Source organism: Alosa pseudoharengus, unplaced genomic scaffold (genome assembly GCF_046254945.1).
Source record: "Alosa pseudoharengus isolate Yale_2024_CS ecotype anadromous, Long Island Sound unplaced genomic scaffold, YU_APseudo_1.1 YU_APseudo_1.1_scf_17, whole genome shotgun sequence".
NCBI classification, from domain to species: Eukaryota; Metazoa; Chordata; class Actinopteri; order Clupeiformes; family Clupeidae; genus Alosa; species Alosa pseudoharengus.
In genome coordinates, this window is record NW_027468640.1 from 32,344,082 (window position 1) to 32,370,175 (window position 26,094).

At 46.3% G+C, this 26,094-nt stretch overlaps 45 non-coding genes across 45 annotated transcripts; all 45 read right to left on the reverse strand.

The window, feature by feature from the left end:
• Window positions 1-132: 132 nt before the first annotated feature.
• On the reverse strand, window positions 133-214 carry trnas-gcu (transfer RNA serine (anticodon GCU)). The gene has a single exon. It is a non-coding gene; the product is annotated as a tRNA-Ser (tRNA).
• A 134-nt stretch (window positions 215-348) lies between these two features.
• trnas-gcu (transfer RNA serine (anticodon GCU)) lies at window positions 349-430 on the reverse strand. The gene has a single exon. It is a non-coding gene; the product is annotated as a tRNA-Ser (tRNA).
• Window positions 431-725: 295 nt separating this feature from the next.
• Window positions 726-807, reverse strand: trnas-gcu (transfer RNA serine (anticodon GCU)). The gene has a single exon. It is a non-coding gene; the product is annotated as a tRNA-Ser (tRNA).
• An 888-nt stretch (window positions 808-1,695) lies between these two features.
• trnas-gcu (transfer RNA serine (anticodon GCU)) lies at window positions 1,696-1,777 on the reverse strand. Its single transcript has one exon. It is a non-coding gene; the product is annotated as a tRNA-Ser (tRNA).
• Window positions 1,778-2,072: 295 nt separating this feature from the next.
• trnas-gcu (transfer RNA serine (anticodon GCU)) lies at window positions 2,073-2,154 on the reverse strand. Its single transcript has one exon. It is a non-coding gene; the product is annotated as a tRNA-Ser (tRNA).
• A 134-nt stretch (window positions 2,155-2,288) lies between these two features.
• Window positions 2,289-2,370, reverse strand: trnas-gcu (transfer RNA serine (anticodon GCU)). The gene has a single exon. It is a non-coding gene; the product is annotated as a tRNA-Ser (tRNA).
• Window positions 2,371-2,665: 295 nt separating this feature from the next.
• trnas-gcu (transfer RNA serine (anticodon GCU)) lies at window positions 2,666-2,747 on the reverse strand. The gene has a single exon. It is a non-coding gene; the product is annotated as a tRNA-Ser (tRNA).
• A 134-nt stretch (window positions 2,748-2,881) lies between these two features.
• Window positions 2,882-2,963, reverse strand: trnas-gcu (transfer RNA serine (anticodon GCU)). Its single transcript has one exon. It is a non-coding gene; the product is annotated as a tRNA-Ser (tRNA).
• A 295-nt stretch (window positions 2,964-3,258) lies between these two features.
• trnas-gcu (transfer RNA serine (anticodon GCU)) lies at window positions 3,259-3,340 on the reverse strand. The gene has a single exon. It is a non-coding gene; the product is annotated as a tRNA-Ser (tRNA).
• Window positions 3,341-4,228: 888 nt separating this feature from the next.
• On the reverse strand, window positions 4,229-4,310 carry trnas-gcu (transfer RNA serine (anticodon GCU)). Its single transcript has one exon. It is a non-coding gene; the product is annotated as a tRNA-Ser (tRNA).
• Window positions 4,311-4,605: 295 nt separating this feature from the next.
• Window positions 4,606-4,687, reverse strand: trnas-gcu (transfer RNA serine (anticodon GCU)). Its single transcript has one exon. It is a non-coding gene; the product is annotated as a tRNA-Ser (tRNA).
• A 134-nt stretch (window positions 4,688-4,821) lies between these two features.
• Window positions 4,822-4,903, reverse strand: trnas-gcu (transfer RNA serine (anticodon GCU)). The gene has a single exon. It is a non-coding gene; the product is annotated as a tRNA-Ser (tRNA).
• Window positions 4,904-5,198: 295 nt separating this feature from the next.
• Window positions 5,199-5,280, reverse strand: trnas-gcu (transfer RNA serine (anticodon GCU)). Its single transcript has one exon. It is a non-coding gene; the product is annotated as a tRNA-Ser (tRNA).
• A 295-nt stretch (window positions 5,281-5,575) lies between these two features.
• trnas-gcu (transfer RNA serine (anticodon GCU)) lies at window positions 5,576-5,657 on the reverse strand. The gene has a single exon. It is a non-coding gene; the product is annotated as a tRNA-Ser (tRNA).
• Window positions 5,658-5,952: 295 nt separating this feature from the next.
• Window positions 5,953-6,034, reverse strand: trnas-gcu (transfer RNA serine (anticodon GCU)). The gene has a single exon. It is a non-coding gene; the product is annotated as a tRNA-Ser (tRNA).
• Window positions 6,035-6,546: 512 nt separating this feature from the next.
• Window positions 6,547-6,628, reverse strand: trnas-gcu (transfer RNA serine (anticodon GCU)). The gene has a single exon. It is a non-coding gene; the product is annotated as a tRNA-Ser (tRNA).
• Window positions 6,629-6,762: 134 nt separating this feature from the next.
• trnas-gcu (transfer RNA serine (anticodon GCU)) lies at window positions 6,763-6,844 on the reverse strand. The gene has a single exon. It is a non-coding gene; the product is annotated as a tRNA-Ser (tRNA).
• Window positions 6,845-8,109: 1,265 nt separating this feature from the next.
• Window positions 8,110-8,191, reverse strand: trnas-gcu (transfer RNA serine (anticodon GCU)). The gene has a single exon. It is a non-coding gene; the product is annotated as a tRNA-Ser (tRNA).
• Window positions 8,192-8,702: 511 nt separating this feature from the next.
• Window positions 8,703-8,784, reverse strand: trnas-gcu (transfer RNA serine (anticodon GCU)). Its single transcript has one exon. It is a non-coding gene; the product is annotated as a tRNA-Ser (tRNA).
• Window positions 8,785-9,295: 511 nt separating this feature from the next.
• trnas-gcu (transfer RNA serine (anticodon GCU)) lies at window positions 9,296-9,377 on the reverse strand. Its single transcript has one exon. It is a non-coding gene; the product is annotated as a tRNA-Ser (tRNA).
• A 295-nt stretch (window positions 9,378-9,672) lies between these two features.
• Window positions 9,673-9,754, reverse strand: trnas-gcu (transfer RNA serine (anticodon GCU)). The gene has a single exon. It is a non-coding gene; the product is annotated as a tRNA-Ser (tRNA).
• Window positions 9,755-10,265: 511 nt separating this feature from the next.
• On the reverse strand, window positions 10,266-10,347 carry trnas-gcu (transfer RNA serine (anticodon GCU)). Its single transcript has one exon. It is a non-coding gene; the product is annotated as a tRNA-Ser (tRNA).
• Window positions 10,348-10,642: 295 nt separating this feature from the next.
• Window positions 10,643-10,724, reverse strand: trnas-gcu (transfer RNA serine (anticodon GCU)). The gene has a single exon. It is a non-coding gene; the product is annotated as a tRNA-Ser (tRNA).
• A 134-nt stretch (window positions 10,725-10,858) lies between these two features.
• Window positions 10,859-10,940, reverse strand: trnas-gcu (transfer RNA serine (anticodon GCU)). Its single transcript has one exon. It is a non-coding gene; the product is annotated as a tRNA-Ser (tRNA).
• A 295-nt stretch (window positions 10,941-11,235) lies between these two features.
• On the reverse strand, window positions 11,236-11,317 carry trnas-gcu (transfer RNA serine (anticodon GCU)). The gene has a single exon. It is a non-coding gene; the product is annotated as a tRNA-Ser (tRNA).
• Window positions 11,318-11,612: 295 nt separating this feature from the next.
• On the reverse strand, window positions 11,613-11,694 carry trnas-gcu (transfer RNA serine (anticodon GCU)). The gene has a single exon. It is a non-coding gene; the product is annotated as a tRNA-Ser (tRNA).
• A 134-nt stretch (window positions 11,695-11,828) lies between these two features.
• Window positions 11,829-11,910, reverse strand: trnas-gcu (transfer RNA serine (anticodon GCU)). Its single transcript has one exon. It is a non-coding gene; the product is annotated as a tRNA-Ser (tRNA).
• A 295-nt stretch (window positions 11,911-12,205) lies between these two features.
• Window positions 12,206-12,287, reverse strand: trnas-gcu (transfer RNA serine (anticodon GCU)). Its single transcript has one exon. It is a non-coding gene; the product is annotated as a tRNA-Ser (tRNA).
• A 727-nt stretch (window positions 12,288-13,014) lies between these two features.
• On the reverse strand, window positions 13,015-13,096 carry trnas-gcu (transfer RNA serine (anticodon GCU)). Its single transcript has one exon. It is a non-coding gene; the product is annotated as a tRNA-Ser (tRNA).
• A 295-nt stretch (window positions 13,097-13,391) lies between these two features.
• On the reverse strand, window positions 13,392-13,473 carry trnas-gcu (transfer RNA serine (anticodon GCU)). The gene has a single exon. It is a non-coding gene; the product is annotated as a tRNA-Ser (tRNA).
• A 511-nt stretch (window positions 13,474-13,984) lies between these two features.
• Window positions 13,985-14,066, reverse strand: trnas-gcu (transfer RNA serine (anticodon GCU)). Its single transcript has one exon. It is a non-coding gene; the product is annotated as a tRNA-Ser (tRNA).
• A 295-nt stretch (window positions 14,067-14,361) lies between these two features.
• Window positions 14,362-14,443, reverse strand: trnas-gcu (transfer RNA serine (anticodon GCU)). Its single transcript has one exon. It is a non-coding gene; the product is annotated as a tRNA-Ser (tRNA).
• Window positions 14,444-14,954: 511 nt separating this feature from the next.
• On the reverse strand, window positions 14,955-15,036 carry trnas-gcu (transfer RNA serine (anticodon GCU)). Its single transcript has one exon. It is a non-coding gene; the product is annotated as a tRNA-Ser (tRNA).
• A 295-nt stretch (window positions 15,037-15,331) lies between these two features.
• trnas-gcu (transfer RNA serine (anticodon GCU)) lies at window positions 15,332-15,413 on the reverse strand. The gene has a single exon. It is a non-coding gene; the product is annotated as a tRNA-Ser (tRNA).
• An 888-nt stretch (window positions 15,414-16,301) lies between these two features.
• trnas-gcu (transfer RNA serine (anticodon GCU)) lies at window positions 16,302-16,383 on the reverse strand. Its single transcript has one exon. It is a non-coding gene; the product is annotated as a tRNA-Ser (tRNA).
• A 295-nt stretch (window positions 16,384-16,678) lies between these two features.
• On the reverse strand, window positions 16,679-16,760 carry trnas-gcu (transfer RNA serine (anticodon GCU)). The gene has a single exon. It is a non-coding gene; the product is annotated as a tRNA-Ser (tRNA).
• Window positions 16,761-16,894: 134 nt separating this feature from the next.
• trnas-gcu (transfer RNA serine (anticodon GCU)) lies at window positions 16,895-16,976 on the reverse strand. The gene has a single exon. It is a non-coding gene; the product is annotated as a tRNA-Ser (tRNA).
• A 295-nt stretch (window positions 16,977-17,271) lies between these two features.
• On the reverse strand, window positions 17,272-17,353 carry trnas-gcu (transfer RNA serine (anticodon GCU)). The gene has a single exon. It is a non-coding gene; the product is annotated as a tRNA-Ser (tRNA).
• A 134-nt stretch (window positions 17,354-17,487) lies between these two features.
• On the reverse strand, window positions 17,488-17,569 carry trnas-gcu (transfer RNA serine (anticodon GCU)). The gene has a single exon. It is a non-coding gene; the product is annotated as a tRNA-Ser (tRNA).
• A 295-nt stretch (window positions 17,570-17,864) lies between these two features.
• On the reverse strand, window positions 17,865-17,946 carry trnas-gcu (transfer RNA serine (anticodon GCU)). The gene has a single exon. It is a non-coding gene; the product is annotated as a tRNA-Ser (tRNA).
• Window positions 17,947-18,080: 134 nt separating this feature from the next.
• Window positions 18,081-18,162, reverse strand: trnas-gcu (transfer RNA serine (anticodon GCU)). Its single transcript has one exon. It is a non-coding gene; the product is annotated as a tRNA-Ser (tRNA).
• A 295-nt stretch (window positions 18,163-18,457) lies between these two features.
• On the reverse strand, window positions 18,458-18,539 carry trnas-gcu (transfer RNA serine (anticodon GCU)). Its single transcript has one exon. It is a non-coding gene; the product is annotated as a tRNA-Ser (tRNA).
• Window positions 18,540-19,050: 511 nt separating this feature from the next.
• Window positions 19,051-19,132, reverse strand: trnas-gcu (transfer RNA serine (anticodon GCU)). The gene has a single exon. It is a non-coding gene; the product is annotated as a tRNA-Ser (tRNA).
• Window positions 19,133-19,427: 295 nt separating this feature from the next.
• Window positions 19,428-19,509, reverse strand: trnas-gcu (transfer RNA serine (anticodon GCU)). The gene has a single exon. It is a non-coding gene; the product is annotated as a tRNA-Ser (tRNA).
• A 134-nt stretch (window positions 19,510-19,643) lies between these two features.
• Window positions 19,644-19,725, reverse strand: trnas-gcu (transfer RNA serine (anticodon GCU)). Its single transcript has one exon. It is a non-coding gene; the product is annotated as a tRNA-Ser (tRNA).
• Between the last annotated feature and the right edge of the window lie 6,369 nt (window positions 19,726-26,094).

Consider the following 26,094-nt stretch of genomic DNA (forward strand, 5'->3'; position numbering starts at 1 on the left):
AGTGGAAAGTTTTCCAAAGGAAAAGCATTGAGCTTTGACATTACTGATTATCTTTAGCAGTTACGAGGTCAAAATACGCCCCTTAACGATACTGTATCTTTGGAAAGAGATGACACCCTTTGCAAATGCAATCGACGAGGATGGGATTCGAACCCACGCGTGCAGAGCACAATGGATTAGCAGTCCATCGCCTTAACCACTCGGCCACCTCGTCAGTGACTCACGGCTAGTGGAAAGTTTTCCAATAGAAAACCGCTGAGGTTTGATGTCAGTTATTATATAGTAGCAGTTATGAGATAGGTGAAAACATGGCCCTTAATGATAGTGCATCTTCGGAAAGAATAGAATCGACGAGGATGGGATTCGAACCCACGCGTGCAGAGCACAATGGATTAGCAGTCCATCGCCTTAACCACTCGGCCACCTCGTCACTGGGCACATTATGTGGAATGTTTTCTGACGGAAAGTTATCGAGGTTTCACATTGCTGATTATTTGTGGCAGTTGTGAGATAGGGCATCAAATATCCCAAGCACAATGTGTCAGCAGTCCATCGCCATAACCACTCGGCCACCTCGTCACTGAGTCACAATGAGTGGAAAGTTTTCCAAAGGAAAAGCATTGAGCTTTGACATTACTGATTATCTTTAGCAGTTACGAGGTCAAAATACGCCCCTTAACGATACTGTATCTTTGGAAAGAGATGACACCCTTTGCAAATGCAATCGACGAGGATGGGATTCGAACCCACGCGTGCAGAGCACAATGGATTAGCAGTCCATCGCCTTAACCACTCGGCCACCTCGTCACTGGGCACATTCAGTGGAATGTTTTCTGACGGAAAGTTATCGAGGTTTCACATTGCTGATTATTTGTGGCAGTTGTGAGATAGGGCATCAAATATCCCAAGCACAATGTGTCAGCAGTCCATCGCCATAACCACTCGGCCACCTCGTCACTGAGTCACAATGAGTGGAAAGTTTTCCAAAGGAAAAGCATTGAGCTTTGACATTACTGATTATCTTTAGCAGTTACGAGGTCAAAATATGCCCCTTAACGATACTGTATCTTTGGAAAGAGATGACACCCTTTGCAAATGCAATCGACGAGGATGGGATTGGAACCCACGCGTGCAGAGCACAATGGATTAGCAGTCCATCGCCTTAACCACTCGGCCACCTCGTCAGTGACTCACGGCGAGTGGAAAGTTTTCCAATAGAAAACCGCTGAGGTTTGATGTCTGTTATTATATAGTAGCAGTTATGAGATAGGTGAAAACATGGCCCTTAATGATAGTGCATCTTCGGAAAGAATAGAATCGACGAGGATGGGATTCGAACCCACGCGTGCAGAGCACAATGGATTAGCAGTCCATCGCCTTAACCACTCGCCCACCTCGTCACTGGGCACATTCAGTGGAATGTTTTCTGACGGAAAGTTATCGAGGTTTCACATTGCTGATTATTTGTGGCAGTTGTGAGATAGGGCATCAAATATCCCAAGCACAATGTGTCAGCAGTCCATCGCCATAACCACTCGGCCACCTCGTCACTGAGTCACAATGAGTGGAAAGTTTTCCAAATGAAAAGCATTGAGCTTTGACATTACTGATTATCTTTAGCAGTTACGAGGTCAAAATACGCCCCTTAACGATACTGTATCTTTGGAAAGAGATGACACCCTTTGCAAATGCAATCGACGAGGATGGGATTCGAACCCACGCGTGCAGAGCACAATGGATTAGCAGTCCATCGCCTTAACCACTCGGCCACCTCGTCACTGGGCACATTCAGTGGAATGTTTTCTGACGGAAAGTTATCGAGGTTTCACATTGCTGATTATTTGTGGCAGTTGTGAGATAGGGCATCAAATATCCCAAGCACAATGTGTCAGCAGTCCATCGCCATTACCACTCGGCCACCTCGTCACTGAGTCACAATGAGTGGAAAGTTTTCCAAAGGAAAAGCATTGAGCTTTGACATTACTGATTATCTTTAGCAGTTACGAGGTCAAAATATGCCCCTTAACGATACTGTATCTTTGGAAAGAGATGACACCCTTTGCAAATGCAATCGACGAGGATGGGATTCGAACCCACGCGTGCAGAGCACAATGGATTAGCAGTCCATCGCCTTAACCACTCGGCCACCTCGTCAGTGACTCACGGCGAGTGGAAAGTTTTCCAATAGAAAACCGCTGAGGTTTGATGTCAGTTATTATATAGTAGCAGTTATGAGATAGGTGAAAACATGGCCCTTAATGATAGTGCATCTTCGGAAAGAATAGAATCGACGAGGATGGGATTCGAACCCACGCGTGCAGAGCACAATGGATTAGCAGTCCATCGCCTTAACCACTCGGCCACCTCGTCACTGGGCACATTATGTGGAATGTTTTCTGACGGAAAGTTATCGAGGTTTCACATTGCTGATTATTTGTGGCAGTTGTGAGATAGGGCATCAAATAACCCAAGCACAATGTGTCAGCAGTCCATCGCCATAACCACTCGGCCACCTCGTCACTGAGTCACAATGAGTGGAAAGTTTTCCAAAGGAAAAGCATTGAGCTTTGACATTACTGATTATCTTTAGCAGTTACGAGGTCAAAATACGCCCCTTAACGATACTGTATCTTTGGAAAGAGATGACACCCTTTGCAAATGCAATCGACGAGGATGGGATTCGAACCCACGCGTGCAGAGCACAATGGATTAGCAGTCCATCGCCTTAACCACTCGGCCACCTCGTCAGTGACTCACGGCTAGTGGAAAGTTTTCCAATAGAAAACCGCTGAGGTTTGATGTCAGTTATTATATAGTAGCAGTTATGAGATAGGTGAAAACATGGCCCTTAATGATAGTGCATCTTCGGAAAGAATAGAATCGACGAGGATGGGATTCGAACCCACGCGTGCAGAGCACAATGGATTAGCAGTCCATCGCCTTAACCACTCGGCCACCTCGTCACTGGGCACATTATGTGGAATGTTTTCTGACGGAAAGTTATCGAGGTTTCACATTGCTGATTATTTGTGGCAGTTGTGAGATAGGGCATCAAATATCCCAAGCACAATGTGTCAGCAGTCCATCGCCATAACCACTCGGCCACCTCGTCACTGAGTCACAATGAGTGGAAAGTTTTCCAAAGGAAAAGCATTGAGCTTTGACATTACTGATTATCTTTAGCAGTTACGAGGTCAAAATACGCCCCTTAACGATACTGTATCTTTGGAAAGAGATGACACCCTTTGCAAATGCAATCGACGAGGATGGGATTCGAACCCACGCGTGCAGAGCACAATGGATTAGCAGTCCATCGCCTTAACCACTCGGCCACCTCGTCACTGGGCACATTCAGTGGAATGTTTTCTGACGGAAAGTTATCGAGGTTTCACATTGCTGATTATTTGTGGCAGTTGTGAGATAGGGCATCAAATATCCCAAGCACAATGTGTCAGCAGTCCATCGCCATAACCACTCGGCCACCTCGTCACTGAGTCACAATGAGTGGAAAGTTTTCCAAAGGAAAAGCATTGAGCTTTGACATTACTGATTATCTTTAGCAGTTACGAGGTCAAAATATGCCCCTTAACGATACTGTATCTTTGGAAAGAGATGACACCCTTTGCAAATGCAATCGACGAGGATGGGATTGGAACCCACGCGTGCAGAGCACAATGGATTAGCAGTCCATCGCCTTAACCACTCGGCCACCTCGTCAGTGACTCACGGCGAGTGGAAAGTTTTCCAATAGAAAACCGCTGAGGTTTGATGTCTGTTATTATATAGTAGCAGTTATGAGATAGGTGAAAACATGGCCCTTAATGATAGTGCATCTTCGGAAAGAATAGAATCGACGAGGATGGGATTCGAACCCACGCGTGCAGAGCACAATGGATTAGCAGTCCATCGCCTTAACCACTCGCCCACCTCGTCACTGGGCACATTCAGTGGAATGTTTTCTGACGGAAAGTTATCGAGGTTTCACATTGCTGATTATTTGTGGCAGTTGTGAGATAGGGCATCAAATATCCCAAGCACAATGTGTCAGCAGTCCATCGCCATAACCACTCGGCCACCTCGTCACTGAGTCACAATGAGTGGAAAGTTTTCCAAATGAAAAGCATTGAGCTTTGACATTACTGATTATCTTTAGCAGTTACGAGGTCAAAATACGCCCCTTAACGATACTGTATCTTTGGAAAGAGATGACACCCTTTGCAAATGCAATCGACGAGGATGGGATTCGAACCCACGCGTGCAGAGCACAATGGATTAGCAGTCCATCGCCTTAACCACTCGGCCACCTCGTCACTGGGCACATTCAGTGGAATGTTTTCTGACGGAAAGTTATCGAGGTTTCACATTGCTGATTATTTGTGGCAGTTGTGAGATAGGGCATCAAATATCCCAAGCACAATGTGTCAGCAGTCCATCGCCATTACCACTCGGCCACCTCGTCACTGAGTCACAATGAGTGGAAAGTTTTCCAAAGGAAAAGCATTGAGCTTTGACATTACTGATTATCTTTAGCAGTTACGAGGTCAAAATATGCCCCTTAACGATACTGTATCTTTGGAAAGAGATGACACCCTTTGCAAATGCAATCGACGAGGATGGGATTCGAACCCACGCGTGCAGAGCACAATGGATTAGCAGTCCATCGCCTTAACCACTCGGCCACCTCGTCAGTGACTCACGGCGAGTGGAAAGTTTTCCAATAGAAAACCGCTGAGGTTTGATGTCAGTTATTATATAGTAGCAGTTATGAGATAGGTGAAAACATGGCCCTTAATGATAGTGCATCTTCGGAAAGAATAGAATCGACGAGGATGGGATTCGAACCCACGCGTGCAGAGCACAATGGATTAGCAGTCCATCGCCTTAACCACTCGGCCACCTCGTCACTGGGCACATTATGTGGAATGTTTTCTGACGGAAAGTTATCGAGGTTTCACATTGCTGATTATTTGTGGCAGTTGTGAGATAGGGCATCAAATAACCCAAGCACAATGTGTCAGCAGTCCATCGCCATAACCACTCGGCCACCTCGTCACTGAGTCACAATGAGTGGAAAGTTTTCCAAAGGAAAAGCATTGAGCTTTGACATTACTGATTATCTTTAGCAGTTACGAGGTCAAAATACGCCCCTTAACGATACTGTATCTTTGGAAAGAGATGACACCCTTTGCAAATGCAATCGACGAGGATGGGATTCGAACCCACGCGTGCAGAGCACAATGGATTAGCAGTCCATCGCCTTAACCACTCGGCCACCTCGTCACTGGGCACATTCAGTGGAATGTTTTCTGACGGAAAGTTATCGAGGTTTCACATTGCTGATTATTTGTGGCAGTTGTGAGATAGGGCATCAAATATCCCAAGCACAATGTGTCAGCAGTCCATCGCCATAACCACTCGGCCACCTCGTCACTGAGTCACAATGAGTGGAAAGTTTTCCAAAGGAAAAGCATTGAGCTTTGACATTACTGATTATCTTTAGCAGTTACGAGGTCAAAATATGCCCCTTAACGATACTGTATCTTTGGAAAGAGATGACACCCTTTGCAAATGCAATCGACGAGGATGGGATTCGAACCCACGCGTGCAGAGCACAATGGATTAGCAGTCCATCGCCTTAACCACTCGGCCACCTCGTCACTGGGCACATTCAGTGGAATGTTTTCTGACGGAAAGTTATCGAGGTTTCACATTGCTGATTATTTGTGGCAGTTGTGAGATAGGGCATCAAATATCCCAAGCACAATGTGTCAGCAGTCCATCGCCATAACCACTCGGCCACCTCGTCACTGAGTCACAATGAGTGGAAAGTTTTCCAAAGGAAAGGCATTGAGCTTTGACATTACTGATTATCTTTAGCAGTTACGAGGTCAAAATATGCCCCTTAACGATACTGTATCTTTGGAAAGAGATGACACTCTTTGCAAATGCAATCGACGAGGATGGGATTCGAACCCACGCGTGCAGAGCACAATGGATTAGCAGTCCATCGCCTTAACCACTCGGCCACCTCGTCACTGACTCACGGCGAGTGGAAAGTTTTCCAATAGAAAACCGCTGAGGTTTGATGTCAGTTATTATATAGTAGCAGTTATGAGATAGGTGAAAAGATGGCCCTTAATGATAGTGCATCTTCGGAAAGAATAGAATCGACGAGGAAGGGATTCGAACCCACGCGTGCAGAGCACAATGGATTAGCAGTCCATCGCCTTAACCACTCGGCCACCTCGTCACTGGACACATTCAAGTGGAATGTTTTCTGACGGAAAGTTATCGAGGTTTCACATTGCTGATTATTTGTGGCAGTTGTGAGATAGGGCATCAAATATCCCAAGCACAATGTGTCAGCAGTCCATCGCCATAACCACTCGGCCACCTCGTCACTGAGTCACAATGAGTGGAAAGTTTTCCAAAGGAAAAGCAATGAGCTTTGACATTACTGATTATCTTTAGCAGTTACGAGGTCAAAATATGCCCCTTAACGATACTGTATCTTTGGAAAGAGATGACACTCTTTGCAAATGCAATCGACGAGGATGGGATTCGAACCCACGCGTGCAGAGCACAATGGATTAGCAGTCCATCGCCTTAACCACTCGGCCACCTCGTCAGTGACTCACGGCGAGTGGAAAGTTTTCCAATAGAAAACCGCTGAGGTTTGATGTCAGTTATTATATAGTAGCAGTTATGAGATAGGTGAAAACATGGCCCTTAATGATAGTGCATCTTCGGAAAGAATAGAATCGACGAGGATGGGATTCGAACCCACGCGTGCAGAGCACAATGGATTAGCAGTCCATCGCCTTAACCACTCGGCCACCTCGTCACTGGGCACATTATGTGGAATGTTTTCTGACGGAAAGTTATCGAGGTTTCACATTGCTGATTATTTGTGGCAGTTGTGAGATAGGGCATCAAATATCCCAAGCACAATGTGTCAGCAGTCCATCGCCATAACCACTCGGCCACCTCGTCACTGAGTCACAATGAGTGGAAAGTTTTCCAAAGGAAAAGCATTGAGCTTTGACATTACTGATTATCTTTAGCAGTTATGAGGTCAAAATACGCCCCTTAACGATACTGTATCTTTGGAAAGAGATGACACCCTTTGCAAATGCAATCGACGAGGATGGGATTCGAACCCACGCGTGCAGAGCACAATGGATTAGCAGTCCATCGCCTTAACCACTCCGCCACCTCGTCACTGGGCACATTCAGTGGAATGTTTTCTGACGGAAAGTTATCGAGGTTTCACATTGCTGATTATTTGTGGCAGTTGTGAGATAGGGCATCAAATATCCCAAGCACAATGTGTCAGCAGTCCATCGCCATAACCACTCGGCCACCTCGTCACTGAGTCACAATGAGTGGAAAGTTTTCCAAATGAAAAGCATTGAGCTTTGACATTACTGATTATCTTTAGCAGTTACGAGGTCAAAATACGCCCCTTAACGATACTGTATCTTTGGAAAGAGATGACACCCTTTGCAAATGCAATCGACGAGGATGGGATTGGAACCCACGCGTGCAGAGCACAATGGATTAGCAGTCCATCGCCTTAACCACTCGGCCACCTCGTCAGTGACTCATGGCGAGTGGAAAGTTTTCCAATAGAAAACCGCTGAGGTTTGATGTCTGTTATTATATAGTAGCAGTTATGAGATAGGTGAAAACATGGCCCTTAATGATAGTGCATCTTCGGAAAGAATAGAATCGACGAGGATGGGATTCGAACCCACGCGTGCAGAGCACAATGGATTAGCAGTCCATCGCCTTAACCACTCGCCCACCTCGTCACTGGGCACATTCAGTGGAATGTTTTCTGACGGAAAGTTATCGAGGTTTCACATTGCTGATTATTTGTGGCAGTTGTGAGATAGGGCATCAAATATCCCAAGCACAATGTGTCAGCAGTCCATCGCCATAACCACTCGGCCACCTCGTCACTGAGTCACAATGAGTGGAAAGTTTTCCAAAGGAAAAGCATTGAGCTTTGACATTACTGATTATCTTTAGCAGTTACGAGGTCAAAATACGCCCCTTAACGATACTGTATCTTTGGAAAGAGATGACACCCTTTGCAAATGCAATCGACGAGGATGGGATTCGAACCCACGCGTGCAGAGCACAATGGATTAGCAGTCCATCGCCTTAACCACTCGGCCACCTCGTCAGTGACTCACGGCTAGTGGAAAGTTTTCCAATAGAAAACCGCTGAGGTTTGATGTCAGTTATTATATAGTAGCAGTTATGAGATAGGTGAAAACATGGCCCTTAATGATAGTGCATCTTCGGAAAGAATAGAAGCGACGAGGATGGGATTCGAACCCACGCGTGCAGAGCACAATGGATTAGCAGTCCATCGCCTTAACCACTCTGCCACCTCGTCACTGGGCACATTATGTGGAATGTTTTCTGACGGAAAGTTATCGAGGTTTCACATTGCTGATTATTTGTGGCAGTTGTGAGATAGGGCATCAAATATCCCAAGCACAATGTGTCAGCAGTCCATCGCCATAACCACTCGGCCACCTCGTCACTGAGTCACAATGAGTGGAAAGTTTTCCAAAGGAAAAGCATTGAGCTTTGACATTACTGATTATCTTTAGCAGTTATGAGGTCAAAATACGCCCCTTAACGATACTGTATCTTTGGAAAGAGATGACACCCTTTGCAAATGCAATCGACGAGGATGGGATTCGAACCCACGCGTGCAGAGCACAATGGATTAGCAGTCCATCGCCTTAACCACTCGGCCACCTCGTCACTGGGCACATTCAGTGGAATGTTTTCTGACGGAAAGTTATCGAGGTTTCACATTGCTGATTATTTGTGGCAGTTGTGAGATAGGGCATCAAATATCCCAAGCACAATGTGTCAGCAGTCCATCGCCATAACCACTCGGCCACCTCGTCACTGAGTCACAATGAGTGGAAAGTTTTCCAAAGGAAAAGCATTGAGCTTTGACATTACTGATTATCTTTAGCAGTTACGAGGTCAAAATATGCCCCTTAACGATACTGTATCTTTGGAAAGAGATGACACCCTTTGCAAATGCAATCGACGAGGATGGGATTGGAACCCACGCGTGCAGAGCACAATGGATTAGCAGTCCATCGCCTTAACCACTCGGCCACCTCGTCAGTGACTCATGGCGAGTGGAAAGTTTTCCAATAGAAAACCGCTGAGGTTTGATGTCTGTTATTATATAGTAGCAGTTATGAGATAGGTGAAAACATGGCCCTTAATGATAGTGCATCTTCGGAAAGAATAGAATCGACGAGGATGGGATTCGAACCCACGCGTGCAGAGCACAATGGATTAGCAGTCCATCGCCTTAACCACTCGGCCACCTCGTCACTGGGCACATTCAGTGGAATGTTTTCTGACGGAAAGTTATCGAGGTTTCACATTGCTGATTATTTGTGGCAGTTGTGAGATAGGGCATCAAATATCCCAAGCACAATGTGTCAGCAGTCCATCGCCATAACCACTCGGCCACCTCGTCACTGAGTCACAATGAGTGGAAAGTTTTCCAAATGAAAAGCATTGAGCTTTGACATTACTGATTATCTTTAGCAGTTACGAGGTCAAAATACGCCCCTTAACGATACTGTATCTTTGGAAAGAGATGACACCCTTTGCAAATGCAATCGACGAGGATGGGATTCGAACCCACGCGTGCAGAGCACAATGGATTAGCAGTCCATCGCCTTAACCACTCGGCCACCTCGTCACTGGGCACATTCAGTGGAATGTTTTCTGACGGAAAGTTATCGAGGTTTCACATTGCTGATTATTTGTGGCAGTTGTGAGATAGGGCATCAAATATCCCAAGCACAATGTGTCAGCAGTCCATCGCCATAACCACTCGGCCACCTCGTCACTGAGTCACAATGAGTGGAAAGTTTTCCAAAGGAAAAGCATTGAGCTTTGACATTACTGATTATCTTTAGCAGTTACGAGGTCAAAATATGCCCCTTAACGATACTGTATCTTTGGAAAGAGATGACACCCTTTGCAAATGCAATCGACGAGGATGGGATTCGAACCCACGCGTGCAGAACACAATGGATTAGCAGTCCATCGCCTTAACCACTCGGCCACCTCGTCAGTGCCTCACGGCGAGTGGAAAGTTTTCCAATAGAAAACCGCTGAGGTTTGATGTCTGTTATTATATAGTAGCAGTTATGAGATAGGTGAAAACATGGCCCTTAATGATAGTGCATCTTCGGAAAGAACAGAATCGACGAGGATGGGATTCGAACCCACGCGTGCAGAGCACAATGGATTAGCAGTCCATCGCCTTAACCACTCGGCCACCTCGTCACTGGGCACATTATGTGGAATGTTTTCTGACGGAAAGTTATCGAGGTTTCACATTGCTGATTATTTGTGGCAGTTGTGAGATAGGGCATCAAATATCCCAAGCACAATGTGTCAGCAGTCCATCGCCATAACCACTCGGCCACCTCGTCACTGAGTCACAATGAGTGGAAAGTTTTCCAAAGGAAAAGCATTGAGCTTTGACATTACTGATTATCTTTAGCAGTTACGAGGTCAAAATATGCCCCTTAACGATACTGTATCTTTGGAAAGAGATGACACCCTTTGCAAATGCAATCGACGAGGATGGGATTCGAACCCACGCGTGCAGAGCACAATGGATTAGCAGTCCATCGCCTTAACCACTCGGCCACCTCGTCAGTGACTCACGGCGAGTGGAAAGTTTTCCAATAGAAAACCGCTGAGGTTTGATGTCAGTTATTATATAGTAGCAGTTATGAGATAGGTGAAAACATGGCCCTTAATGATAGTGCATCTTCGGAAAGAATAGAATCGACGAGGATGGGATTCGAACCCACGCGTGCAGAGCACAATGGATTAGCAGTCCATCGCCTTAACCACTCGGCCACCTCGTCACTGGGCACATTCAGTGGAATGTTTTCTGACGGAAAGTTATCGAGGTTTCACATTGCTGATTATTTGTGGCAGTTGTGAGATAGGGCATCAAATATCCCAAGCACAATGTGTCAGCAGTCCATCGCCATAACCACTCGGCCACCTCGTCACTGAGTCACAATGAGTGGAAAGTTTTCCAAATGAAAAGCATTGAGCTTTGACATTACTGATTATCTTTAGCAGTTACGAGGTCAAAATACGCCCCTTAACGATACTGTATCTTTGGAAAGAGATGACACCCTTTGCAAATGCAATCGACGAGGATGGGATTCGAACCCACGCGTGCAGAGCACAATGGATTAGCAGTCCATCGCCTTAACCACTCGGCCACCTCGTCACTGGGCACATTCAGTGGAATGTTTTCTGACGGAAAGTTATCGAGGTTTCACATTGCTGATTATTTGTGGCAGTTGTGAGATAGGGCATCAAATATCCCAAGCACAATGTGTCAGCAGTCCATCGCCATAACCACTCGGCCACCTCGTCACTGAGTCACAATGAGTGGAAAGTTTTCCAAAGGAAAAGCATTGAGCTTTGACATTACTGATTATCTTTAGCAGTTACGAGGTCAAAATATGCCCCTTAACGATACTGTATCTTTGGAAAGAGATGACACCCTTTGCAAATGCAATCGACGAGGATGGGATTCGAACCCACGCGTGCAGAGCACAATGGATTAGCAGTCCATCGCCTTAACCACTCGGCCACCTCGTCAGTGACTCACGGCGAGTGGAAAGTTTTCCAATAGAAAACCGCTGAGGTTTGATGTCTGTTATTATATAGTAGCAGTTATGAGATAGGTGAAAACATGGCCCTTAATGATAGTGCATCTTCGGAAAGAATAGAATCGACGAGGATGGGATTCGAACCCACGCGTGCAGAGCACAATGGATTAGCAGTCCATCGCCTTAACCACTCGGCCACCTCGTCACTGGGCACATTCAGTGGAATGTTTTCTGACGGAAAGTTATCGAGGTTTCACATTGCTGATTATTTGTGGCAGTTGTGAGATAGGGCATCAAATATCCCAAGCACAATGTGTCAGCAGTCCATCGCCATAACCACTCGGCCACCTCGTCACTGAGTGACAATGAGTGGAAAGTTTTCCAAAGGAAAAGCATTGAGCTTTGACATTACTGATTATCTTTAGCAGTTACGAGGTCAAAATATGCCCCTTAACGATACTGTATCTTTGGAAAGAGATGACACCCTTTGCAAATGCAATCGACGAGGATGGGATTCGAACCCACGCGTGCAGAGCACAATGGATTAGCAGTCCATCGCCTTAACCACTCGGCCACCTCGTCAGTGACTCACGGCGAGTGGAAAGTTTTCCAATAGAAAACCGCTGAGGTTTGATGTCTGTTATTATATAGTACCAGTTATGAGATAGGTGAAAACATGGCCCTTAATGATAGTGCATCTTCGGAAAGAATAGAATCGACGAGGACGGGATTCGAACCCACGCGTGCAGAGCACAATGGATTAGCAGTCCATCGCCTTAACCACTCGGCCACCTCGTCACTGGGCACATTATGTGGAATGTTTTCTGACGGAAAGTTATCGAGGTTTCACATTGCTGATTATTTGTGGCAGTTGTGAGATAGGGCATCAAATATCCCAAGCACAATGTGTCAGCAGTCCATCGCCATAACCACTCGGCCACCTCGTCACTGAGTCACAATGAGTGGAAAGTTTTCCAAAGGAAAAGCATTGAGCTTTGACATTACTGATTATCTTTAGCAGTTACGAGGTCAAAATATGCCCCTTAACGATACTGTATCTTTGGAAAGAGATGACACCCTTTGCAAATGCAATCGACGAGGATGGGATTCGAACCCACGCGTGCAGAGCACAATGGATTAGCAGTCCATCGCCTTAACCACTCGGCCACCACGTCAGTGACTCACGGCGGGTGGAACGTTTTCCAATAGAAAACCGCTGAGGTTTGATGTCAGTTATTATATAGTAGCAGTTATGAGATAGGTGAAAACATGGCCCTTAATGATAGTGCATCTTCGGAAAGAATAGAATCGACGAGGATGGGATTCGAACCCACGCGTGCAGAGCACAATGGATTAGCAGTCCATCGCCTTAACCACTCGGCCACCTCGTCACTGGGCACATTATGTGGAATGTTTTCTGACGGAAAGTTATCGAGGTTTCACATTGCTGATTATTTGTGGCAGTTGTGAGATAGGGCATCAAATATCCCAAGCACAATGTGTCAGCAGTCCATCGCCATAACCACTCGGCCACCTCGTCACTGAGTCACAATGAGTGGAAAGTTTTCCAAAGGAAAAGCATTGAGCTTTGACATTACTGATTATCTTTAGCAGTTACGAGGTCAAAATACGCCCCTTAACGATACTGTATCTTTGGAAAGAGATGACACCCTTTGCAAATGCAATCGACGAGGATGGGATTCGAACCCACGCGTGCAGAGCACAATGGATTAGCAGTCCATCGCCTTAACCACTCGGCCACCTCGTCACTGGGCACATTCAGTGGAATGTTTTCTGACGGAAAGTTATCGAGGTTTCACATTGCTGATTATTTGTGGCAGTTGTGAGATAGGGCATCAAATATCCCAAGCACAATGTGTCAGCAGTCCATCGCCATAACCACTCGGCCACCTCGTCACTGAGTCACAATGAGTGGAAAGTTTTCCAAAGGAAAAGCATTGAGCTTTGACATTACTGATTATCTTTAGCAGTTACGAGGTCAAAATATGCCCCTTAACGATACTGTATCTTTGGAAAGAGATGACACCCTTTGCAAATGCAATCGACGAGGATGGGATTGGAACCCACGCGTGCAGAGCACAATGGATTAGCAGTCCATCGCCTTAACCACTCGGCCACCTCGTCAGTGACTCATGGCGAGTGGAAAGTTTTCCAATAGAAAACCGCTGAGGTTTGATGTCTGTTATTATATAGTAGCAGTTATGAGATAGGTGAAAACATGGCCCTTAATGATAGTGCATCTTCGGAAAGAATAGAATCGACGAGGATGGGATTCGAACCCACGCGTGCAGAGCACAATGGATTAGCAGTCCATCGCCTTAACCACTCGGCCACCTCGTCACTGGGCACATTCAGTGGAATGTTTTCTGACGGAAAGTTATCGAGGTTTCACATTGCTGATTATTTGTGGCAGTTGTGAGATAGGGCATCAAATATCCCAAGCACAATGTGTCAGCAGTCCATCGCCATAACCACTCGGCCACCTCGTCACTGAGTCACAATGAGTGGAAAGTTTTCCAAATGAAAAGCATTGAGCTTTGACATTACTGATTATCTTTAGCAGTTACGAGGTCAAAATACGCCCCTTAACGATACTGTATCTTTGGAAAGAGATGACACCCTTTGCAAATGCAATCGACGAGGATGGGATTCGAACCCACGCGTGCAGAGCACAATGGATTAGCAGTCCATCGCCTTAACCACTCGGCCACCTCGTCACTGGGCACATTCAGTGGAATGTTTTCTGACGGAAAGTTATCGAGGTTTCACATTGCTGATTATTTGTGGCAGTTGTGAGATAGGGCATCAAATATCCCAAGCACAATGTGTCAGCAGTCCATCGCCATAACCACTCGGCCACCTCGTCACTGAGTCACAATGAGTGGAAAGTTTTCCAAAGGAAAAGCATTGAGCTTTGACATTACTGATTATCTTTAGCAGTTACGAGGTCAAAATATGCCCCTTAACGATACTGTATCTTTGGAAAGAGATGACACCCTTTGCAAATGCAATCGACGAGGATGGGATTCGAACCCACGCGTGCAGAACACAATGGATTAGCAGTCCATCGCCTTAACCACTCGGCCACCTCGTCAGTGCCTCACGGCGAGTGGAAAGTTTTCCAATAGAAAACCGCTGAGGTTTGATGTCTGTTATTATATAGTAGCAGTTATGAGATAGGTGAAAACATGGCCCTTAATGATAGTGCATCTTCGGAAAGAACAGAATCGACGAGGATGGGATTCGAACCCACGCGTGCAGAGCACAATGGATTAGCAGTCCATCGCCTTAACCACTCGGCCACCTCGTCACTGGGCACATTCAGTGGAATGTTTTCTGACGGAAAGTTATCGAGGTTTCACATTGCTGATTATTTGTGGCAGTTGTGAGATAGGGCATCAAATATCCCAAGCACAATGTGTCAGCAGTCCATCGCCATAACCACTCGGCCACCTCGTCACTGAGTCACAATGAGTGGAAAGTTTTCCAAAGGAAAAGCATTGAGCTTTGACATTACTGATTATCTTTAGCAGTTATGAGGTCAAAATACGCCCCTTAACGATACTGTATCTTTGGAAAGAGATGACACCCTTTGCAAATGCAATCGACGAGGATGGGATTCGAACCCACGCGTGCAGAGCACAATGGATTAGCAGTCCATCGCCTTAACCACTCGGCCACCTCGTCACTGGGCACATTCAGTGGAATGTTTTCTGACGGAAAGTTATCGAGGTTTCACATTGCTGATTATTTGTGGCAGTTGTGAGATAGGGCATCAAATATCCCAAGCACAATGTGTCAGCAGTCCATCGCCATAACCACTCGGCCACCTCGTCACTGAGTCACAATGAGTGGAAAGTTTTCCAAAGGAAAAGCATTGAGCTTTGACATTACTGATTATCTTTAGCAGTTACGAGGTCAAAATATGCCCCTTAACGATACTGTATCTTTGGAAAGAGATGACACCCTTTGCAAATGCAATCGACGAGGATGGGATTGGAACCCACGCGTGCAGAGCACAATGGATTAGCAGTCCATCGCCTTAACCACTCGGCCACCTCGTCAGTGACTCACGGCGAGTGGAAAGTTTTCCAATAGAAAACCGCTGAGGTTTGATGTCTGTTATTATATAGTAGCAGTTATGAGATAGGTGAAAACATGGCCCTTAATGATAGTGCATCTTCGGAAAGAATAGAATCGACGAGGATGGGATTCGAACCCACGCGTGCAGAGCACAATGGATTAGCAGTCCATCGCCTTAACCACTCGCCCACCTCGTCACTGGGCACATTCAGTGGAATGTTTTCTGACGGAAAGTTATCGAGGTTTCACATTGCTGATTATTTGTGGCAGTTGTGAGATAGGGCATCAAATATCCCAAGCACAATGTGTCAGCAGTCCATCGCCATAACCACTCGGCCACCTCGTCACTGAGTCACAATGAGTGGAAAGTTTTCCAAATGAAAAGCATTGAGCTTTGACATTACTGATTATCTTTAGCAGTTACGAGGTCAAAATACGCCCCTTAACGATACTGTATCTTTGGAAAGAGATGACACCCTTTGCAAATGCAATCGACGAGGATGGGATTCGAACCCACGCGTGCAGAGCACAATGGATTAGCAGTCCATCGCCTTAACCACTCGGCCACCTCGTCACTGGGCACATTCAGTGGAATGTTTTCTGACGGAAAGTTATCGAGGTTTCACATTGCTGATTATTTGTGGCAGTTGTGAGATAGGGCATCAAATATCCCAAGCACAATGTGTCAGCAGTCCATCGCCATAACCACTCGGCCACCTCGTCACTGAGTCACAATGAGTGGAAAGTTTTCCAAAGGAAAAGCCTTGAGCTTTGACATTACTGATTATCTTTAGCAGTTACGAGGTCAAAATATGCCCCTTAACGATACTGTATCTTTGGAAAGAGATGACACCCTTTGCAAATGCAATCGACGAGGATGGGATTCGAACCCACGCGTGCAGAGCACAATGGATTAGCAGTCCATCGCCTTAACCACTCGGCCACCTCGTCAGTGACTCACGGCGAGTGGAAAGTTTTCCAATAGAAAACCGCTGAGGTTTGATGTCAGTTATTATATAGTAGCAGTTATGAGATAGGTGAAAACATGGCCCTTAATGATAGTGCATCTTCGGAAAGAATAGAATCGACGAGGATGGGATTCGAACCCACGCGTGCAGAGCACAATGGATTAGCAGTCCATCGCCTTAACCACTCGGCCACCTCGTCACTGGGCACATTATGTGGAATGTTTTCTGACGGAAAGTTATCGAGGTTTCACATTGCTGATTATTTGTGGCAGTTGTGAGATAGGGCATCAAATATCCCAAGCACAATGTGTCAGCAGTCCATCGCCATAACCACTCGGCCACCTCGTCACTGAGTCACAATGAGTGGAAAGTTTTCCAAAGGAAAGGCATTGAGCTTTGACATTACTGATTATCTTTAGCAGTTACGAGGTCAAAATATGCCCCTTAACGATACTGTATCTTTGGAAAGAGATGACACTCTTTGCAAATGCAATCGACGAGGATGGGATTCGAACCCACGCGTGCAGAGCACAATGGATTAGCAGTCCATCGCCTTAACCACTCGGCCACCTCGTCAGTGACTCACGGCGAGTGGAAAGTTTTCCAATAGAAAACCGCTGAGGTTTGATGTCAGTTATTATATAGTAGCAGTTATGAGATAGGTGAAAACATGGCCCTTAATGATAGTGCATCTTCGGAAAGAATAGAATCGACGAGGATGGGATTCGAACCCACGCGTGCAGAGCACAATGGATTAGCAGTCCATCGCCTTAACCACTCGGCCACCTCGTCACTGGGCACATTCAGTGGAATGTTTTCTGACGGAAAGTTATCGAGGTTTCACATTGCTGATTATTTGTGGCAGTTGTGAGATAGGGCATCAAATATCCCAAGCACAATGTGTCAGCAGTCCATCGCCATAACCACTCGGCCACCTCGTCACTGAGTCACAATGAGTGGAAAGTTTTCCAAAGGAAAAGCATTGAGCTTTGACATTACTGATTATCTTTAGCAGTTACGAGGTCAAAATATGCCCCTTAACGATACTGTATCTTTGGAAAGAGATGACACCCTTTGCAAATGCAATCGACGAGGATGGGATTCGAACCCACGCGTGCAGAGCACAATGGATTAGCAGTCCATCGCCTTAACCACTCGGCCACCTCGTCAGTGACTCACGGCGAGTGGAAAGTTTTCCAATAGAAAACCGCTGAGGTTTGATGTCAGTTATTATATAGTAGCAGTTATGAGATAGGTGAAAACATGGCCCTTAATGATAGTGCATCTTCGGAAAGAATAGAATCGACGAGGATGGGATTCGAACCCACGCGTGCAGAGCACAATGGATTAGCAGTCCATCGCCTTAACCACTCGGCCACCTCGTCACTGGGCACATTCAGTGGAATGTTTTCTGACGGAAAGTTATCGAGGTTTCACATTGCTGATTATTTGTGGCAGTTGTGAGATAGGGCATCAAATATCCCAAGCACAATGTGTCAGCAGTCCATCGCCATAACCACTCGGCCACCTCGTCACTGAGTCACAATGAGTGGAAAGTTTTCCAAAGGAAAAGCATTGAGCTTTGACATTACTGATTATCTTTAGCAGTTACGAGGTCAAAATATGCCCCTTAACGATACTGTATCTTTGGAAAGAGATGACACCCTTTGCAAATGCAATCGACGAGGATGGGATTCGAACCCACGCGTGCAGAGCACAATGGATTAGCAGTCCATCGCCTTAACCACTCGGCCACCTCGTCACTGGGCACATTCAGTGGAATGTTTTCTGACGGAAAGTTATCGAGGTTTCACATTGCTGATTATTTGTGGCAGTTGTGAGATAGGGCATCAAATATCCCAAGCACAATGTGTCAGCAGTCCATCGCCATAACCACTCGGCCACCTCGTCACTGAGTCACAATGAGTGGAAAGTTTTCCAAAGGAAAAGCATTGAGCTTTGACATTACTGATTATCTTTAGCAGTTACGAGGTCAAAATATGCCCCTTAACGATACTGTATCTTTGGAAAGAGATGACACCCTTTGCAAATGCAATCGACGAGGATGGGATTCAAACCCACGCGTGCAGAGCACAATGGATTAGCAGTCCATCGCCTTAACCACTCGGCCACCTCGTCAGTGACTCACGGCGAGTGGAAAGTTTTCCAATAGAAAACCGCTGAGGTTTGATGTCAGTTATTATATAGTAGCAGTTATGAGATAGGTGAAAACATGGCCCTTAATGATAGTGCATCTTCGGAAAGAATAGAATCGACGAGGATGGGATTCGAACCCACGCGTGCAGAGCACAATGGATTAGCAGTCCATCGCCTTAACCACTCGGCCACCTCGTCACTGGGCACATTCAGTGGAATGTTTTCTGACGGAAAGTTATCGAGGTTTCACATTGCTTATTATTTGTGGCAGTTGTGAGATAGGGCATCAAATATCCCAAGCACAATGTGTCAGCAGTCCATCGCCATAACCACTCGGCCACCTCGTCACTGAGTCACAATGAGTGGAAAGTTTTCCAAAGGAAAAGCATTGAGCTTTGACATTACTGATTATCTTTAGCAGTTACGAGGTCAAAATATGCCCCTTAACGATACTGTATCTTTGGAAAGAGATGACACCCTTTGCAAATGCAATCGACGAGGATGGGATTCGAACCCACGCGTGCAGAGCACAATGGATTAGCAGTCCATCGCCTTAACCACTCGGCCACCTCGTCAGTGACTCACGGCGAGTGGAAAGTTTTCCAATAGAAAACCGCTGAGGTTTGATGTCTGTTATTATATAGTAGCAGTTATGAGATAGGTGAAAACATGGCCCTTAATGATAGTGCATCTTCGGAAAGAATAGAATCGACGAGGATGGGATTCGAACCCACGCGTGCAGAGCACAATGGATTAGCAGTCCATCGCCTTAACCACTCGGCCACCTCGTCACAGGGCACATTATGTGGAATGTTTTCTGACGGAAAGTTATCGAGGTTTCACATTGCTGATTATTTGTGGCAGTTGTGAGATAGGGCATCAAATATCCCAAGCACAATGTGTCAGCAGTCCATCGCCATAACCACTCGGCCACCTCGTCACTGAGTCACAATGAGTGGAAAGTTTTCCAAAGGAAAAGCAATGAGCTTTGACATTACTGATTATCTTTAGCAGTTACGAGGTCAAAATATGCCCCTTAACAATACTGTATCTTTGGAAAGAGATGACACTCTTTGCAAATGCAATCGACGAGGATGGGATTCGAACCCACGCGTGCAGAGCACAATGGATTAGCAGTCCATCGCCTTAACCACTCGGCCAAAAATGGGGCAAAAGGGACTGCCCAGGGGGGGGGAAAGAAAAAAAAAGAGAGGAAAGAGGGGGGAAAGAGAGAAAAAGAAAAGGAGAAAAAAGGAGGAAAACGTACACTATATCAATTTGTATTTACTCTCTTATCTTCTCAACATTGTTTACACATAGTTGTGCATTTATTGCAAGGTTTATCATCACTTTAATTTTCATGTCTCTTGCGGGATTCGAACCTCTGCTGTGGCAATATCACTTGCATCTTCGCTTTTTCTCCAGTCTCACAGTGCATTCCGGAAGTACACAGGCAATGCATTTTGGGTAACGTAGTCATTTTTAACACAGGAACTCTTTTCCATACAAACCACCACAGTAGCAACCCTGTGATTATGCAATCATGCACATGAATGCATTTAAAGCACATTCTCTTGTAAATAAACATATTTTGTGATGTAAACAAATCAATATTCAAATAATTAACTCAAAATGTATCATGCTACATTTAAAGCTATAACAGTATTAATATTGTATAACTGTAAACATAAATAACTCATGTTTCCCCTCCTTTTTTTAAGTAAACTCAATTATTTGAGAGACTACATCTGTGTAGCACAAGTGAATAAAACAAATTCCAAATTGAGCAGAGTGTTGGGTTTTGTGAATAAATGTAAAATGATTCTGCAAGTAATTCTGGCTTTAGTTTTAACAATCACATTCAATGGATGACACTCACCGTCCTGGTATTCAAGAGGAAATGAAATAAAAACGTGAAGACTGTTCTTGGCTCAAATAAAATGATTAAACTTTATTCTAACAGACAGACAAACAACAGAGAGACAGACAGAGACGAACAACAGAGAGACAGACAAATGACAGAGAGAGAGAGAGAGAGAGAGAGAGAGACAAGTAATGGTGACAGCAACTATACACTCTTCCTCCAGTCATCCAGGGTCAGTCCTGAGGCTGGACAGTACCACCGCCCCTTCAGCTGGGTGTGTCCAGTCCTTTTATTTTTGTCCTGGCCACACCCCTTACAGGTGTAGTGGTACTTTTCCTTTGTCAGCCTCTTCCGTGGCGGTTCCCCCCTTGACACTAGCTCCTCATCCTCCTGGGCAGCTTTATTCAGCCTCCAGGCACGTTGCCTTGGCTGGGATGGAAGGCACTCTGGAGGAGGTTGCTGCAATGGAGGAGCATAGGTAAATGGAGGAGCATGCGGAAATGGAGGAGCATGAGGAGCATGCGGAAATGGAGGAGCATGAGGAGCATGAGGAAATGGAGGAACATGCGGAAATGGAGGAGCATGCGGAAATGTATAGTGCGGATATGGAGGAGCATGCGGAAATGTAAAGTGCGGGTATGGAGGAGCATGCGGAAATGGAGGAGCATGCTGCAACTGAGGAGCTTGCTGGAATGGAGAAGCTGGCCCAAATTGTGGAGGCAACTGGGGAGGCGGAGATGGCGGAGAGAACACAGGCCTGTTTGCCGCTAGAGTGCGCTGGCGGGGGAAAGCTTCCCCCTCGTGGTTTTCAGGCTCCTCAAATGTCATCGCTTCATGTGTATGTTGCACAGGGGCAGCCGGAAGTGTGTTCATTGCAGGGAGAGGCTCCTTGGCCAGGTGCAGCTGTTTGGGAAGTACAGTGCCTTGCAGCAGCATGTCCCTGCCCTTCCTCTTATCCCTCCTAAGCAGCCTACAAGACAAACAATCATTATTTTATACATGTAAGCCTATCCTCTCTCCCTAAGGTTATTACATATTTTCTAACAAGCATGCAGGTTCATGAGGTTAAATCTTTATATACTGTCTTGACTGTATGGGAAAGGTAAATGAAATAACACATACCATGATGAGACTGTGGTGTTGTTAACCGGCACCAAAACCAGATTCGTCTGGTCCAGGACAACCCTGCTGTCCTCCAGCAGCTGTTTGATGTGGCTGTAGACGCTGACAATGGACTGAGGGATGGGCATGGTTTTCCCCTTTGTGTCCTTTGGCCTGTTGCGTGACTGTTCAAACTCTTTGGCAAGTCTGAGGCAAACACACTCACTGACTCTGTGTACTTCAGGGTCCTGAGCTGCTTGGCCGTGAGTCATGTATAGTCTGGGGGAGAGAAGGATGATATGATCTGGACTGTGAACAAGGATGTAAAGTCATGAAGAACCAAGTGACAATGACAATAGGGGTTGCAATAAAATAATTTACACTTAATAAATACTTTTCACAGTGACACGTGCAGTCTCTTAATCAATAATTTGTATTGAATCCAAAATCATAGCAAATTGTGGTCAAGCACCTCTCTGCCGCCTGCTGTCCAGGAGCAGAGCCACTCGGCTTCCTGGGTGCTCTCCACGGTCCCCCTGACGCGTGTGCTTTTTTCTTAGCCTTCTCGGTGTACCTACACGGTGAGAGACATCCATATGCTTCATTCATTCCATGGAATGTATGTTTAATTTTGGTGTACAGAATTATTACTATTTTGTACCTTGAAGGTTTCTTGTCCATGGCATGGAGAGCTGTGTACAGGTGGACTATGTCCGCCTCCTCCTTGGCTGACAAGGCGGTGATGGTACGATTCAAGCCAACTAGGTAGGCTGCAAGGGCATCAACTGCCTCCCATCCCACAACGCCCCTCGAGTCACATTGGCTGGTCTGAAAAGTGATGAGTGAGAAAAAGAAAAACCAAGCAAATAAATGTACACTCTTGTTTCTAATATGTGAGCAGTGCTGATTTTACATTCAATTGTCTTATTAAAATGTAACCACATTTACTTCAGTTAAATATTGTGTTTTTGAGTAAGGTGTTATAGAAAGAGTTATTGACCTCTGTGACAAGGGGTTCGGGTTCAGTGTCACCGTCCACAGCACTTGGAGGATCACCAGCCCCTATCTCAGCTGACTGGCAGACAATGTCAGGCATGCTGATGGTGTCATCTGGATCATCCTCCTCCTCAAGCACCTGCGAGGGGATTTCAGAGACCTGCGATGGAGCCAGCAGGTCACCTCTGTTGGTCTGGGCCAATAAATATTCCACTGCTATGCGCTCGCCTGTAACCAGTATAAACACAAAGATGAAGAAAGGACATACATACACACATCCATCTCCTACATGAATAGCACAATCTTCGCACCAAGGAAATGCATGTCCTCTGAGTAGGGGGGTGGCTAAGAAAAAGAGGAGGAGGGGATGTAATATTCTGAGCAACCAGTGTTGCTCTGAGATCTCTCTTACCAGTGGGTTTCCCCGGTAGGGTGAACTCTGGCACCAGAGCACAACCATGGACGCGCTGGCTTAAGTTGTTAAGGTGGGACATCAAGCGAACATCAAAGCTTCTTAGGGTTGAGGCCCCCTCTACATCTACTGCCTCCTTGGCCCGGCCCATGTTCCATCTTGATGCCCCCTCCAGCATGTACATTTGCATATGTACAGCATTGCACCGCCAACCTAAGAAACAAAATACTCTGTTCAGTCAACCATTATTGTAAAGTGAATACATATGAATACCCGACAACACATACAATAAAGTATGTCTTGATGCGAAAGTACCTGGAATAAAAGCACATTGGTGTCGGTGAAAACTTTCCAAGGAGGAGGACCCCCTACCACACCTAAGGATGTCCAGCTCTTTGCCGCCCTTCTGGAGTGTCCCCACCTTCGTGTACAGTGCAACACCTGGAGGGTCTTGTAGGCACTCCAGGTGCTTCTGCTGCACTTCCCACACATGGCGCATACGGTCATGGCTCACCAGACGCAGCCCTGTGGTGTCTGTCAGCTCCCACACTGATTCCAGCAGCCCTGAAATCATGCTCCGCATCTCCTCAACTCCACGCGTCCTCCTCCTGCAGTGTCTTTTCAGTTCCCCTGGGCTGATGGTGGCCATGAGCTGTTCTTCAGTGGGAGTATGTCCGCTGTGGCTGCTCTTCCACTCCGCTCTCTTGGCCTCCTTCAGGCGTTGCACATCCTCCTGGTCCCATTCAAAAACGCAGGAGGAAAGCTTGGCACAAAAGGTGCCATAGAGAGGGTGGTGTTCTGTAGTGAGGCCGCAGTTAAAGCGTCTCATGAAATGGAAGCTGTCCAAGCGCACTGCAGACCTCCATGGGTGAAAGAGCTTAGACACTGAAGACACACCTGTAAAAAACAACCATGCATAATAGCATAGACCATGATTAAGTAAATAAATTTAATACAAATGGTTCTACAAATGGTTCTAACGGTGTGTGTGTGTGTGTGTGTGTGTGTGTGTGTGTGTGTGTGAGAGAGTGAGTGAGTGAGTGAGTGAGTGAGTGAGTGAGTGAGTGAGTGAGTGAGTGAGTGAGTGAGTGAGTGAGTGTGTGTGTGTGTGTGTGTGTGTGTGTGTGTGTGTGTGTGTGTGTGTGTGTGAGAGAGAGAGAGAGAGAGAGCGCAATTTTCATCCACCTGACTGGCTGCAGCAATCCCGGTCAACATAGATGACCTCAGGTTCAGCTTGGCCCGCATTCTTGTACCGAGTGACGATGCCTTGGCACAACTCTTCCAACCCTGCACCTTCACCCGTTGTCAGAACAGAGTTCAACACCTGGCCAAACTCATTGCCAATGTTCGACATCCACGCAGCACTGTCCCCGATACCACCAGCCAGCTTCTTAGTGATCTGTAAAACAAACACAAGCATTACGAAGTAAACCAATTTCCTGTTTTGTTGTAATTATTCATGTTCTATTTTATATACTTTTTTACTGTTGAAACCCTAACCTTCTTTGTTGAATCCATTTTAAGAATGCTACCATAGGTAGACGTGATCACTCCCTTCATCTCATCTACATGGCTGAGGATGTCGTTGGAGTGGACCGTCTCGAACCATTGAGCAAGTGGAAGGGGCCTGAAGGGTGGTGGAGGAGGATATACAGCAGAAGAGGGGACGAAGGTAGCCATCTTCATATGGCGCTCACAGTCTGAGAGATAGCGGATAGTCTGCCGTGCCCACTCCTCGCTGTGAGCTTCCTCGATTGCAGACTGGAGGTAGGAGGAACTGTTACCACTGGTCCTTGGCTTCAGGAAAGTCATACATTTCCTGTCCAGAGCCAGTTGTGTTGTGAGGACAGCGGGGAACAGGCTCCTGTGTGCCACATCCACCTGGGAGAGTATTTCCTGGCTCCATGGGCAGACCGGCTGAGAACATTTACTGCAACGTGGATAGTCCCCTCCCACTAGGTAGTAACGGCTATCCACATCGATCACCTCCCTGACCTTTCTGTATATCCCGGAGCTGTTCATTTTCGAGGAACATTGTGGGCACTTTAGAGGAATCCCCCACATCCTCATTGGTGCCCAGATGAACATTCTCTGCCGGAAGTACCACCCAGGCTCAGGAGGAGATGGTTTGGGCTCCAGTGGAGGGTGAAACCAGCAGGCTTGAACTTTCCGTTTCAGCTGGCCTGTAGGCTCATATAGGCATTTGGCGATCCACACCTGATCTGCTTCCTGGACTACTCTACGAAATTGGTCAGGAAGAAAACCTTTCCAATTAATCGAGGTTGGTTTTGGTTTTGAGGTGTGTGGAGTTGCAGTGTGGTGTGCCGTGGCAGAGCTACTTGAAGGAGGGGCCAGAGACGGCGTTGTCTTTGATGGCAGTACTTTTGTGGTGGTAGTGTGGTGTGGCGTGACAGAACTACTTGAAGGAAGGAGCAGAAGTGGCGTTGCCTTTGATGTTAGTAGTGCATAGTGAACCTGTTGGATATGGTTCAAAAGACCAACAGTACCCTGCACCTTGGCCCCACAGGTGTCACACATCTCCTCCGTATGGTGGTCAGACAGGTGCTCTGAAAATGTGTCTCCCCCCACAAGCTGGTTGCACTTATAGCACTGCACTGATGCTCCTGTGTCTGTGTCTCCTCCCCCTACCTCTGTGTTGTCTTTGACTCCCCCTGCCTCCGTGTCTCCTCTCCATGTCTGTGTGTGGTGTCGGACTCCCCCTGCCTCCGTGTCTCCTCTCCATGTCTGTGTGTGGTGTCGGACTCCCCCTGCCTCCGTGTCTCCTCT